The following is a 14,967-nucleotide window of genomic DNA, read 5'->3' on the forward strand; positions in this document are numbered from 1 at the left end:
AAAGCAGGGACCATTCTCCCTGATATGACAACTATGTTTGGTCCTGGAGTTGGGAGAGGTGGACCTAGCGTTCCATTATGGGAAAATGTCTATGGATTTGACATGTCTATCTTTGGGATGGAAGTTCTGGAAGATGCTACCCAGATTCCTATTGTTGATGTAGTCGACATTAGTGATATTGTAACAGGCACATCAGTTCTAAAGACCATTGATCTGGTGCAATGGAGTCTAGTTATGTAGACTTCACCTCTAGCTTTGAGTTGGAGCCAAAGAGGCTATCTCATGTTGCTGCTGTTATTGTAGTGCAGATAAGGGCACCCCAGCAGCAACGACAACCTGAAAAATATAATGCAGTTCCATATTGTGTACAGAGATAGAACCATGAATGGGACATAGCTTCATGCACACCTGACTTGGACAGTGGCCTGCAAATTGCTACTGTGGTGGCACTGCAGCAATGGGGTCAGCAGAAAAAATAACACCGGGTCGAAGTGATGCAGATGAGCAACACCTGGAATATGTAGACCAAAATGGAAATGACTCACAGGGTGCATCTATAGCTGATGTGATTCAGGGACATGCCGCAGTGATTAATGCTGTCTAGTTCGGTGAACACCAATGGGAAACAACACAACTAATCGGTCCATATTTAGGCAAGCGGTATGGCAGTGTTTATGGGCAGAGAGGAAGTTCCACTCCATGGAGTTCTTTACACCTAGCAAAGGCTCTCTTAACCCAGTGGAGTGCTGTGGCAGTCCAGCATACTCTGCTAACAGCCAGCCAAGCCAACAAGACTGCTGTGACAGTCCAGCATACACTGCTGCTAGCCAGCCCAGCCGAGGTGCTTCTTGTGGATGCAGAGGGCTATTGGCATGCAATCAAGGCACTAACCCAGAGTGTTGGACACAGGCTGTATCATTTCGGTGATGCTGAATCTATTGCTTCTGCTGAACCTGTTATCAGTGATGGTTTCCGGCCTTTGAGTGTTTCAAGGTGCAGCAAATGGAGGGGGTTAGTGCTGCTGATTCTTCTCCATCCCAAGGGGCTGGTCTTGATGTTGTTGCTGCCAGGCTGGCAAAGTGTAGGCAGTGCAACCTGGCCAATGGGGGGCTGTTTCACACCAGTCCAGGACTGAGGAAGGGCAGAGATGCTGTTTGGGGAGATGTAGCGACATTCAACATGCATCCCTACAGTCAAGCGTAAAAAAAAGAAAGTTGCTAGAGGGAGTGCTCCAGTTTTGGGCATCCAGAGGGCAGACATAGCGATCGCGGATGCTACTTGGCCCCAAGAGGAGACGTCGGCGTACAGACCCTAGTTACGAGCTTGAGGACAAGCTCATTCTTCTGAGGGGGGTGTAATGTTATGCATGCAATAATATTAATATTTAATTATTTTTATTTAATTTACATTATTTTATTTCATTTTAGGCCACATGGGTATTTTTGGAATATTTTAATTATAAGGGTATTTTTGGAATATTTTATTTATAGAGGTATTTTTGTAATATTTTATCTTAAACCCTAACAGGGGGAACCCTATTTAAGGGGTAAGAGTAATGAGAAAGACAAGCATTGATTTTAGGTTAAATTTAGGTTAAACAGACTAAGAGCTGTCCTCAACGAGCTCTAGGGTTTTCAATTGATTTTTATCTTCCTCTCCATGTCTCTCTACAATTCTACCAGGTTGTTCTACAATTTCCCATGACCAAACCGGAACCTTAACAATGAATCTTTGTGTCAGATCCGGGACCATAACAGATTACGTCAAGACCACCACATACCATACTGCAAAAAAATTATTGCTCCCTCTACCGAGATTACTACTCCCTTTGCTTTGTTACATGAAGACTACAACAACTGATGAATAATGAGTACCATGCACACTCTAATGCATAAAAGCATTTCGCAATATAATCAGTAGTAGATGAATACGTGGAGACTAACTACAGCAAAAATATTCTCTTACTCTACTGTTATCCAATGACTGTTGCACAGAGTAACAAAATCAGCCACCAGAATCAGTAAAGATTCTTAGGAACCAATAATCAGAGATAGAATCAGTAAAGATTCTGAGGAACCAATAATCAGAGACAACGACTGCCAAGGATTCGTAAAAACCAGCAATCCATATCCACGTCATAGAAACAAACCAGTAAGCACCAGAAACCAGAACCTATCTGCGTCATGTGGACACCCAAAATTGGAGCACAATGATTCTCTAGCTTGCAGTTCAAGTGGTTACGTCAATTAACAAAGACTCAGAATTATATATGTTACCAAGCAACCAGTAACCAAAAAAAAAACAATGGAAAGGAGCCTAGAGATATCCAATATTAAATCACACAGAAAATATATGAACCTTGCCTACTTGAGATAGACCACTAGATTCAGAATCAGAATTCGCCAAGGACAGAAGCAAAGAATTATCAACAGCAAAGACAAACAACAACAAACTTTGAATAATCACGTAAGGGGAAAACTCCATAGAGTAAATGAGATTGTGAGCTTTTAAAATAAAAAAAAAAAAATAGGAGAAGACACAGAATCATGCGCCCAAAAAAAATGAGAATTCTAAAAACAATAGCAATAGTCCTAAAAATCATGCTTTGATACCATATTGATTTTCAGGACTCCATGGGTTTAGCTCAAGGAAAAAAGGAGAGACGCATATTGGGAGAAAATAGGAGGAAAAAGAGGTTATGGACTTGTCTCCTAACCCTTCCCCTAAAACTCAATTTACATATTAATAATCCTATAATATTATAATTATGCCCCTGGTACTTAAACTAATTACATCAGTGCCATCTTTATGAGACGACTCTTTATTTACCATCCTTCCATTATTGTATAGGTATGTGGGCCTTCTCCTTGGTCTATGGGCCTTGAGCCAATCTTCCATATCTCTTGGATGTGTGGGCCTTCCTTGGTCGTGTGGGCTTGGGCCCATCTTTTGACAGTTGAAAAGGAAAAAAATTAGACATATATGCTCCCACTCCATCGGTTCATCTCTAGGCCTATATTTTGGAAAATATTTCATGCCATGCGTGTTAAGTTGTGGAGCTTAATTAAATCTTACCCTCTTACACGATATTTTGACTGATGTGTCATTAAGGGTAGTGTGGGAATTTCACACTTGTAATCCAATTGCCCTATTTTCTTTTTATATATGGGGTCGTCGTTGTTAGGGTTTTATCATTTTGATGAGTATCATCATCTTGAGGAGCATCTGGAATTGTAGCTTGAGAGGTTAGAGAAAAGCACATGTAAGTGTGTGTGGTTTCTCTTTGTAAACTATTTCATCTTCATAGTTGATTACTGTAGCGGCGGAAGACAAGACGTAGTCTCACCTCTAGAAGAACCTGTATAAATCTTGTTTTTAATTTTCATTGCTTGCTTTTATTTTTTTCGTGTTTATTATTATTGCTCTCGTTAGTTTGGAATTAGTGCATCTAATTCCTAACAAGTGGTATCAGAGGTTTGGTTTGTGATTGAAAGAAATGGCTGGCGGAGAAGGATTGACACTTGGAATCAACAAGTTCGATGGTATGGATTGTATTCTGGAGGATGCAGATCAAAGATTATTTTTATAGTAAAAAGCTACACGCACCACTTCTGGATATGCAACCAGACGGTATGAAGGATGATCGATGGAATCTCCTCAATAGACAAGTGTTGGGAGTAGTCCCATTAAAATTGTCAAAGAACATTGCTCTAAACATGGCATCGGAGAAAACCACAGAGGGGATGATGAAGATTATGTCCGAAATGTATGAGCAGCCTTCCACAAATAATAAGGTACATCTAACGAAAAAAATTCTTCAATTTAAATTTGATAGAAAAAAATTAGTAGCATAACATTTAAAAGAGTTTAGCATGATTGTCAATCAATTGACCTCCGTTCAAATTAAATTTGATGATAAGGTTCATGCATTAAATCTTTTGGCATCTCTGCCAAATTGTTGGGAACTTGTGAGGGTTGTGGTCAGACCCTATGCAAGTAATGTAAAATTGATCTTTAATGATGTTTGGGATACCATTCTTGCAGGGGGAAGCTGTTACGATCTCGGATCTAACACAATGATTCGTAGAGAAGGAAAGAATATCAAGCCAAAAAGAAGCTTGAAAACCTGTTATGCACGCAATAATATTATTATTTTAGTTGTTTTATTTAATTTACTTTATTTTATTTCAGTTTTAGGCCATAGGGTTATTTTTGGAATTATTTATTAATAGGGATATTGTTGGAATATTTTATTCATAGGGATATTTCTGTAATATTTGATTAAACCCTAACAGGGTGAACCCTATTTAAGGGGTAAGAGTAATGAGAAAAGGAAGGATTGAAGTATTAAGAATTAGGTTAAATCTAGCGTAGAGAGGCTTAGAGTTCTCCTCAACGAGCTCTAGGGTTTTCAAGCTTCCCTTAGGCTTGAACTTTCGTTTTCATCTTCCCCATATCTTCCTACTACCCCTACGGTAATGCCTAGAAGACCCGTAACCCGTGGCAGACCCCAGATCCTCCCAAAGAATCCTTGTGTCAGATCCGGGACCGTAACAGGTTTGCCATTGGTTCAGCCGCCTTGGTGTCTTTGGCTCTCTTTGGTGCCTTTGTGAGCCGTGCTGAAATTTCCACAGTGGATGTTTTGACACCTTAAGTCTTCACTGGGTTGATTGTGGGTGCAATGCTTCCATACTGGTTCTCCGCTGTGACCATGAAGAGTGCGGGAAATGCATTTCTTATTCTCTGGAATTTCACTTCCCTTTCTAAGACACTAGAGAAGCTACAAGAAAGAAGGAGAAGTGAGCTAAAACTAATGGCGTCCGAAGATTCTGTGCAGCAGAAATTGCAAGAGCTGCAGAAACAGCTAGGGAAGAAACAGACTTTTGAAGAAGCCGTGTCTTTGATCCAATCCATTCTTCTTGAGACCTATTCTTCTACTTCTCCGTAACTTCATAAATTCATTTATTCTGTAATTTTTCGGGCAGCAACGATCTTGCAGACTAGATGTACACCAATGGGATTCTGGCATGCAGGTTTGAGGCTTTTTGAAGATGCAGAACGCATTGTTGCTGAGTCTTCACAAAAGGAGCACCTGGGAGCATGCATTGCTAGGGCTCTTGAACATTTAGATGAGGCAGAGAATAGACACCAGGCCTCAGACTCCACACCAAATACTCTGCACAGAGATTATATATTTCTGTTTGAAGGACATTTAACAGTTGGACTTGAGCCCTGGCCACCTGGATGGCTCGTGGCACATAATTTACTTACAACTCTTGCTACCACACAGGAGCAGGTTAGTGCTATTGAGTCTTCTCAATCCCATGGGGAGAGTAATAGAACAAACGATTTTGGTCCCGATGCTACTTCTGCAATGTTGGAAGAGTTGGTAAAAACTATGCAAGAAATCAGTGGTTTGCAGGACATACATTCTGTCATTGAAGCTTCACTACAGGAAATTGGTGCTAGACCAAAGAAGCCACCTCCAACCTCAAAAGAGATGGTTGCAAGGCTTCCAGTCATCACAGTCACACCTGAAATCTGGGTGATGCTAGGGAGAGAGACAAAATGTGCACTTTGCAGGGAGAACTTGGTTATAGATGACAAGATGCTGGAGTTGCCTTGCAAGAATTTATTTCCAATGGCTGGATGAGTATAATTCGTGCTCGATCTGTAGGCATGAGCTACAAACAGAAAACCATGCATATGAGAGTTGGAAAGAACGTGAAAATGAGGCTGAAGAAGAAAGGAAAGGAGCAAAAAATGCACTCCGAGGTGGAGAATATATGTTGAATACTATTGGTGCTTCTACCACAGTATAGTACTTGGATAAAAAAAAATTGTTAATTTTCAGAGGAAACTTTTTGCCAACTGGGGGAGCTAGTGGAGGGTTTCAAATACCACAATCTCTCAGTCTGGGGTGTTACATTGCAGCGCTTACACCACTTATGTCATCCTGTGGGTTGACGCGGATGCCATAGATGCTACTTGGGGAGATATGGCAACATTTTGGCAAGCATCCCGATCTTCAAGCTTGAGGACAAGCTCTTTCTCCAGGAGGGGTGTAATGTTATGAACTCAATAGCAGGCCGAATCATGCAGAGATATCATGGCTGAGTCAATTACTTTGGCTGAGTCGGTTTCTTAGTTATTAAGTTACTTACATGTTAAGTTACTTAGTCAATAAGTTAAGTCAATTACTTAGTCATTAAGTTTATTTACTTTAAATTCCACGGAGGGGCAATCTATAATTTTCTCTTGAACCATATTGACGTGATCCCTGTTTAGGGGTGTAAGGAATGGAAAAGAGACAAGTCTGAATTTAGATTAAACAGAGGGTTTTGAGTTCTCCTATATGAGCTCGGGGGTATGCTTTCTCCTTAACGAACCTACGGGTTTTGTTACGGTCCTGGATCTGACACAAGGATTCTTTGGGAGGATCTGGGGTCTGCCACGAGTTACGGGTCTTCCAGGCATTACCGTAGGGGTAGTAGGAAGACATGGGGAAGATGAAAACCAAAGATCAAGCCTAAGGGAAGCTTGAAAACCCTAGGAGAACTCTAAGCCTCTCTACGCTAGATTTAACCTAATTCTTAATACTTCAATCCTCCATTTTCTCATTACTCTTACCCCTTAAATAGGGTTCACCCTGTTAGGGTTTAATCAAATATTATAGAAATATCCCCATGAATAAAATATTCCAAAAATATCCCTATTAATAAATAATTTCAAAAATACCGCTATGGCCTAAAACTGAAATAAAATAAATTAAATTAAATAAAACAACTAAAATAATAATGTTATTGCGTGCATAACATTACACCCCCCTTGGAAGACGAGCTTGTCCTCAAGCTCGGAAGTAGTGTCTGTATGTCAACGTCTTCACAGGTGCTGAAGTAGCATCCGCAATAGCTATGACGCTCCCTCTGTTTGCCCACTTTTTTTTTTTTTTTTTTGGGGGGTGGGCCAGTCCGAGTTAACCTGGGTTGACTCGGTTCAGGAACCCGGTCCGGCGTGCGACATAGCGGACCGGGCCGATTAAATTTTCCTAAGTTAGGAAAATTTAATCGGGAGTCGTCTTCTTCCTTCGGCAGCTCCCGAACTCTACGGCCGGCGGTTCCGTTCCTCACGGCACCGACAAAGTCCGGCGATGGGCGTCTCCTTCCTCTCTCCTGGCACCGACGGAATCGCCTGATTTTTTGGTGGCGAATAGTAGCCCATCGGGGCTTCGCCACCTGGATAGTTTTCGAGACAGAGGGGTCTTAGAAACTCGTGAATCGTCGTTGCTCAGCCCCCCGGAACCGAGATCCCTTGCGGAAAAGTTGCTTACGGCACCGACGAACTATCCTGCTTTGCCGGTGGCGACGAGAAGCCCGCAGAGGTGTCGCTGCTTGGAATTTTTCTGAGACAGAGGGCTCTCGGGTAGTTTGCCGACGGACCCGAGGGACGCGACTGAGTCACCTACTACTCCGGCGGCGAATCGCACCTCTTGGAGGCAAATCGTAGCCCTTGGAGGCATTTCAGAAGTTTTGCGCTTGCTCGAAGATTTCGAGTGCCGTCGAAATTTCCAGTGCAGCCGTTTTTGGTGTTTCGGAATCCCCAGATTCCGATGTCGTCGTCGTTGGAGTTCCCGGCCCTTGGCCTTTCTGCTCGTCCAAGGCAGCAACTGCCTCTTCTATGCATATGCCATAATCAGAGATTTCAGGTCGTATGACCTTTTTTGTGGGAGCCTCCCTTGCCGAACGTTCAATTGAAGCATCTAACCGCGCTCGTATTTCCTCCAATTCCTTACCCATAGCAATCCATCTTTCTTGGGATATAGAATAACCAATTGTGTTCCCGCTCTGATACCAATTGTTACGGTCCCGGATCTGACACAAGGATTCTTTGGGAGGATCTGTGGTCTGCCATGGGTTACGGGTCTTCCAGGCATTACTGTAGGGGTAGTAGGAAGATATGGGGAAGATGAAAACGAAAGATCAAGCCTAAGGGAAGCTTGAAAACCCTAGAGCTCGTTGAGGAGAACTTTAAGCCTCTCTATGCTAGATTTAACCTAATTCTTAATACTTCAATCCTCCCTTTTCTCATTACTCTTACCCCTTAAATAGGGTTCACCCTGTTAGGGTTTAATCAAATATTACAGAAATATCCCTATGAATAAAATATTTCAAAAATATCCCTATTAATAAATAATTCCAAAAATACCCCTATGGCCTAAAACTGAAATAAAATAAAGTAAATTAAATAAAACAACTAAAATAATAATGTTATCTCGTGCATAACAAAACCCTCTTCCAATAGCAGCAGTAGTGGTTCCAACGGCCTCAAGGGCAATAATTATTTCGCATATCCTATGACTCATGCCAGCCATCTCAGCAATACCTCCAGCGTTGTCACTAATGGGACCATATGCATCAATGGCCACACAAGTAACAATGGTGGTCCAACATTCCAAGAGCTGCCACTGCAATGCCATACAAGGCAGCAAGGATAAAGTTGACAAAAATGCTGACAGCAGTAGCCTCTTTGAAACAATTAACTTGTATGTACACCTTTAATTGAGCACAAGCTGAGAGGACTGAAACAACATCAACCCCATCTAGGTTAACACCTTCAACTGGCCATAAGCCTCTTTGCCCCTTTTGAGCATACCCTGTAATCCTCCTAATCCAAGAACCCACATTTCTTTCAGACATTTCATTAAAAATAATAGTTAAAACTTCTTTGATCCCATTATTAATGTCATTCAGATCCCTCCAACGCATTCCAAAAATTCCAACAGAATTTCCAATAAAGGCATGCTGTGCAAACTCATATAGACCTCGGTATAGAGAAAAACCAAGGATATTCTCCATCACTAAAACCCAGTCTCTTGAGAAGCTTGTATTGTCAAAAAAAAAAAAAAAAAATTGAAATAGAAAGCCTCCCAGGAGTCATGTGTTATGGTCTTGGGTTAAGTACCTTTGCCTTTCGCTCTTAGCAGGCCAGTCTTTTGGGTAGTATTGGTTAGGTGCTCAACATTAGGTATCAGAGCATGTGCTACGTCACGAGTTTGAATCCCCGCGGCGTGAGTCCTAAGTGGAGGGGGCGACCTAGCAGAAACTAGAGTGGGCCGTCGCTAGAGTGGGTCGTCGCTAGTGTGTGACCGCCGTGGTCATTGGCTCATGAAGGTAGGTGTGATGTTATGGTCGTGGGTTAAGTACTTATGCCTTCAGCTCATAACATGCTAGTCTTTTGGGTAGCAACGGCTAGGTGCTCAACATTCTGATCCAAAGACCCACAAATAGCCAATAATTGAAACAGCTTGTACCTTTGAGAAAACATTCGCTGCCAGAAACCCAAATGCAATATGCAATTTTTTGGAATTCTCTGTTCCTGATTTCAAATCCTACTGTCGATGCCATTTCTCCCATTGTGGTCGCCATTTCCTTTTCTCCAATTTTTTATCCGCTCTGTAGTTAGCCGGAATAAGAGAAACCGTCAGCTGTTCGAGAAGTTTGGGAAGGAGCTTCGCTATTGCTTCATATAAGTCACAATATGAGGTACCCCTAAAGCTAATAGGGCTTTCGAACTTCAATCTCTAATTATTTTGGAAAGTAGAGTTGAAGTCCTAGTCCTGAATGATGGAGACCTCACAGAGGATTCTTGGAACCATGGTGATCTCATCCAAGATCTTCTTGTCGATGACCTTGATAGGGAACGTCGTGCCATCAATGACAAACTTGGCGTAATAAACCTTGGCGAAGGGTCCCTGGCCAATGAGCCTGCCGAGCTTGTATTTTCTGAAAAAATTGGGTGTGCTGGCATCGAGGACATTATGGTCTCTATGGGTCACAGAATCAATCGACCCCAAGGAAAGTCCTGAGTCCCGAAGCTCTTCGTCTTTGCTCTTTCACTCAAGCTCGCTTCGGATTCTCCTTCCGCCACGGTAAAAATTTCCACTTCGAAATGAAAATCTCTGGATTTGTTTTACCTTCCTGTTCGTATAAACTGCTAATGATGAACAATCAAAACTACTGGGAGAAGATTTTTATGCCTCATGACGAAGGAGAGCCTGGCCTGTTTCGGTGAGTAGCAGCAAGTCATAGCCAAAATTTAGCATGGGGTTCCTCTGCTAAAAAATTTCCAGTCTCAATTTCTGAAAGAAGGTTAAGTTTCCGTGAATAGGGGAGATTTGAGGTTGAACCCAAATTTGGCAGTTCTGATGCGATTTGAGGTCAAACGATGGGCAGCAATTGTTAATCTTCTAGAGTGGTGACCTTCCCCTCTGAGGCCTTAACGTGATGCTTCTCGATTTCTAGAAATGGCTCAGACATTATACTGGAAGACTCATACATTTCATTCCACAATGTTGAAACCCCTGTGTGTATTTCTCCCAATAGGTCGAGTATGGCAAGCCATTTTTCTCGGGACAAAACATCACTCATTGTGTTCCCGCTCTAATACCACGTTGTTAAGATCCCGAATCTAACACAACGATTCCTAGGGAAGAAGAAGAGAAGAAAAGAAAATAAAGGCATAGGGAAACGTGAAAACCCTAGGTTCATTAAGGATAACACACACACCCTAGCTCCTTTAGGAGAACTCAAAACCCTTTGTTTAACCTAAATTCAGACTTGTCACTTTTCCATTCCTTACACCCCTAAATAGACATCACATAAAAAAGGTTCAAGAGAAAATTATAGATTTTCCCCTCCACAACATTTAAAGTAAATAAAATTAATGACTAAGTAATTGACTTAACTTACTGACTAAGTAAATTAAAAACTAAGTAACTTAATGACTAAGTAACTGACTCAGCCATGGCATCCCTGCATGAGTCAGCTTGCTATTGATTTCATAACAGAAGTTTGTAGAAAGGACTCTGGAGAATCGTCGACATCTAATTCTGCCTTAAGTGTCAATACTAGTGGCAGGAACTTCGAGAGGAATTCCATCAAGGGCAATGGTAGCGAGAAGTCAAGGAATGGAAGAAGCAAGTCCACATTCGGAAGGAATGTGGAGTGCATGCATTTTAGAAAGTCAAGTCACATAGAGAAAAACTGCAGAGCATCGAAGAAAATGAAAATAAAAACAATGCTGCAAATTCGGTAACTAAATAAATACAAGATGTTTTACTCTTGTTGATTGATAGCCCTATTGACTCTTGGGTGTTTGATTCAGGAGTTTCTTTTCACACCACTGCACATTGTGAGATCATGGAGAATTATGTTGTTGGAGATCATGGGAAGCTATATCTTGCTAATGGAGAACATTTGGATATTGTCGATATTGGTAATGTCAGTTTAAGGATGTGAAATGGGATAGTGTGGAAAATTCACAAGGTGAGACATGTACCAAAACCTATGCATAATTTGATTTCAGTAAGGGTAGCTTGACGATGAAGGTCATAATGTGACTTTTAATGGTGTTACCTGGAAAGTCAATAAGGGAGCCATGGTTGTTATACAAGGAGTTAAAACTGGAACTCTTTACATCACTTCCAGTTGCAGAGACATGGTTGCAGTTGCTAATGCTCTTGCTAATTCTAACTTGTGGCATTATAGGCTCGATCACATGAGTGAGAAGAGAATGAAAGTGCTTCAGTCACAAGGGAAACTACCAAGGTTGAAAACTGTAAATAATAGTATTTGTAAAGGTTGTATTTTCAGCAAGCAGAAAAGGGTTAGCATTTCTAAGGCTAGAAATGAGCAAAAGACAGCAAAATTTAAGTTGGTTCACACAGATGTGGGGGGGTCTTCAACTGTTACTTCCCTTGGTAGTTCTAACTACTATGTGACATTTATTGATGATACAAGCAGAAAGGCATGGGTTTATTTCCTAAAAAATAAATCTGATGTCTTTGATACATTCAAGAGATTAAAAGCAATGGTTGAGAATGAGATATATTTGAAGGTGAAGTGTCTGCAGTCAGATAATGGGGGAGAATACATAGATGATGATTTCAAGTGGTATTGTGCCGATAATGATACCAAGATGAAGAAGAACATTCCTGGAAAACCTCAAAAGAATTGTGTGGCTGAGAGGATGAACATAACTCAAAACGAGCATGCTAGGAGCATGAGATTACATTCATGATTGCCAAAGATGTTCTGGTCGAAAGCTATTAGCACCGCTGCCTATTTGATCAATAGATGTCCCTTGTTGGAAGATGGGCTCAAGTCCACAAGATCAAGGATAGTAAGTCCACACATCTAAGTGGTGGCATATGGGTAAAATAAGATGCTTTCGATAAAGATGGCATAAAGATGTAAATACATGTTCCTTTTATGTCTCTTCTTTTATCATGTTGTAGTCCTAAGGGCACTGTAAAGCTATAAATAAATGCATTGGCTAAGAGGACATTTCCAACGTTTCATAAAAAAAGGCTCTAAGAAGGAATTAATGTTGTAAAAAAGGCATCACAAAATTTTACAACTAAGAGTTTTCCTCTTGATAAGTGTTTCCATGAAACATGAGGCAATAATGGTCCCTGGAGACATATTTTTAATAGAAATACTTTTCCAACGTTTCGTAAAAAAAATGCACTAACCAAGACTAATAGTTGTATAATGTAATATGTTTAAGAAAAAAATTGTGTTACCACAAAAAATTTCTACAAAGAATTTTCAGCTTGAAAAGTGTTTCCAGTAAACATATGATCCCTGGAGATGTATTTTTACTATAAATAGTTTTCCACTATTTTCTTGAAAAAATCCACTAACAAGGCCATATAGTTGTAGGAGGTAAGTTGTTTCAGATAAAATTATCACACCATATAATTTTCCAAGTACAAATTTTCAGCTAGAAAAATGTTTCCAGGAAACACGAGGCACTAAATTTCCTTGGAGACGTATTTTTTCTAGAAATAATTTTCCAGCATTTCCTAAAAAATACACTAATAATGCCTTATTGTTTTAGAAAGTAATTTGTTTTAAAAAAAGGCCACATCACAAAATTTTCTTTGTAGAATTTTAAGCAAGAAAAGTGTTTGCAACAAAAATGAGGCACGGATGGTCCCTTGAGACGTAATTTTACAAGAAATACTTTCCCTACATTTCCTTTAAAAAGGTACTAACAAGGCCTTATAGTAGTAGAAAGTAATTTGTTTAAGCAAAAATTTCCTTACGACAAGTTTTTCCTGGTAAGCATTTTCAACTTGAAAATTGTTTCTTGGAAACATTAGCTACTAATGGTGCCTAGACATGTATTTTTACAAGAAATATTTTTCTCACTTTTCCTTAAAAAAATGCCTTAACAAGGCCTTTTAGTTGTAGAAAATAATTTCTTTCAACAAAAAATTCCTTACCACGATTTTCCTAGTAACAATTTACATCTTGAAAAGTGGTTTAAGGAAACATGAGGCACTATTGGTCCCTAGAGATGTATTTTTACTAGAAATTCATTTTCAATGTTTATTGAAAAAAAGGCACTAACAAGTCCTTATTGTTGTAGAAAGTAATTGGTTTGAGCAAATGTTACCTTACCTCAAAATTTTCCTTGTAATAATTTTTAGCAAGAAAAGTGTTTCCAGGAAACATGAGGCACTAATGGTCCCTAGAGAGGTATTTTTACTAGAAATACATTTCCTTCATTTCCTGAGGAAATGCACAGACAAGGCCTTATAGTTGTATGAAGTAATTTGTTTTAGCAAAAATTGCACAACTACAAAATTTTCCTCGTAGCATAAAAAGTGTTTTAAGGAAACATGAGGCACTAATGGACTTTGGAGACGTATTTTTTAGTAAAAATACTTTTTGCAATGTTTCCTTAACAAATGCACTAGCAAGTCCTTAAAGTTTTAGAAAATAATGTTTTAAAAAAACGTCTTACCATAAAATTTTCCTAGAATATTTTTTTTGCTAGGAAAGTGTTTCCAAGAAACATGAGGTACAAATAGTCGCATGTGATGTATTTTTATTAGAAATAATTTTCCAATGTTTCCTGAAAAAAGGCAGTAACAAGGTGTTATAGTTGTAAAAAGTAATAGGTTTAAGCAAATATTGCCTTACCTCAAAATTTTCATTGTAAGAATTTTCAGCAAGAAAAATGTTTTTAGGAATCATGAGGCACTAATGGACTCTGAAGATGTATTTTTACTACAAATACTTTGCAACATTTCCTTAACACATGCACCACCAAGGCCTTATAGTTGTAGAAAGTAATTTGTTTTAAAAAAATTCCTTACCATAAAAATATTCCTAGAACGATCTTTTTCTTATACATTATTTACAAGAAACATGAGACACAAATTGTCACATGTGACGTATTTTTATTAGAAATAATTTTTCATTGTTTCCTGAAAAATGCCTGTAACAATACCTTATAGTTGTAAATTGTAATTTGATTCTGAAAAAATTGCCTCTTCAGAAAATTTTCCTAGTAAGAATTTTCTGCTTGAATAGTATTTCCAAGAAACATGAGGCACTAATGGTCCCTGTAGACGTATTTTAACTAGAAATATTTTTTTTCCAAAGTTTCTTGTTAAAAGACAAAATAGTAGTAGCAAGTAATTTGTTATACCGAAAAATGCTTTCCAAAAAAGAATTTTCTCGTAAGAATTTTCAGCTTGAAAAGTGTTTCCAGGAAACGTGAGCCACTAATGTTCTCTAGAGACATATTTTTACTAAAAATACTTTTCCAACGTTTCCAAAAAAATGCATTAACAAGGCCTTTTAGTTGTAGAAAGTAATGTTTCTTCATTAAACATTGGCAAACCACAAAATTTTCTTGGTAAGAATTTACATTTTGGAAAGTGGTTCAAGGAAACATGAGGCACTAATGGTCCCTAGAGATGTATTTTTACTTGAAATACATTTCCAACGTTTCCTGAAAAAAGGCACTAACATGGCATTATAGTTATAGAAAGTAATTTATTTGAGCTAAAATTGCCTTACCACAAAAATTTCTTGTAAAGAATTTTCAGCAAGAAAAGTGTTTCTAGGAAACATGAGGCATTAATGATCCCAAGAGATGCATTTTTACTAG

General features: G+C 39.3%; 1 pseudogene; it reads left to right on the forward strand.

The window, feature by feature from the left end:
- Positions 1-4,813: 4,813 nt before the first annotated feature.
- Positions 4,814-5,822, forward strand: LOC137938336 (E3 ubiquitin-protein ligase AIP2-like; annotated as a pseudogene).
- Positions 5,823-14,967: the final 9,145 nt, after the last annotated feature.

The sequence above is a fragment of the Aristolochia californica genome, unplaced genomic scaffold, assembly GCF_029961685.1.
Source record: "Aristolochia californica isolate CCGP_79_NKW_82.1479 unplaced genomic scaffold, dmAriCali1.0.hap1 SCAF_8, whole genome shotgun sequence".
Classification (NCBI taxonomy): Eukaryota; Viridiplantae; Streptophyta; class Magnoliopsida; order Piperales; family Aristolochiaceae; genus Aristolochia; species Aristolochia californica.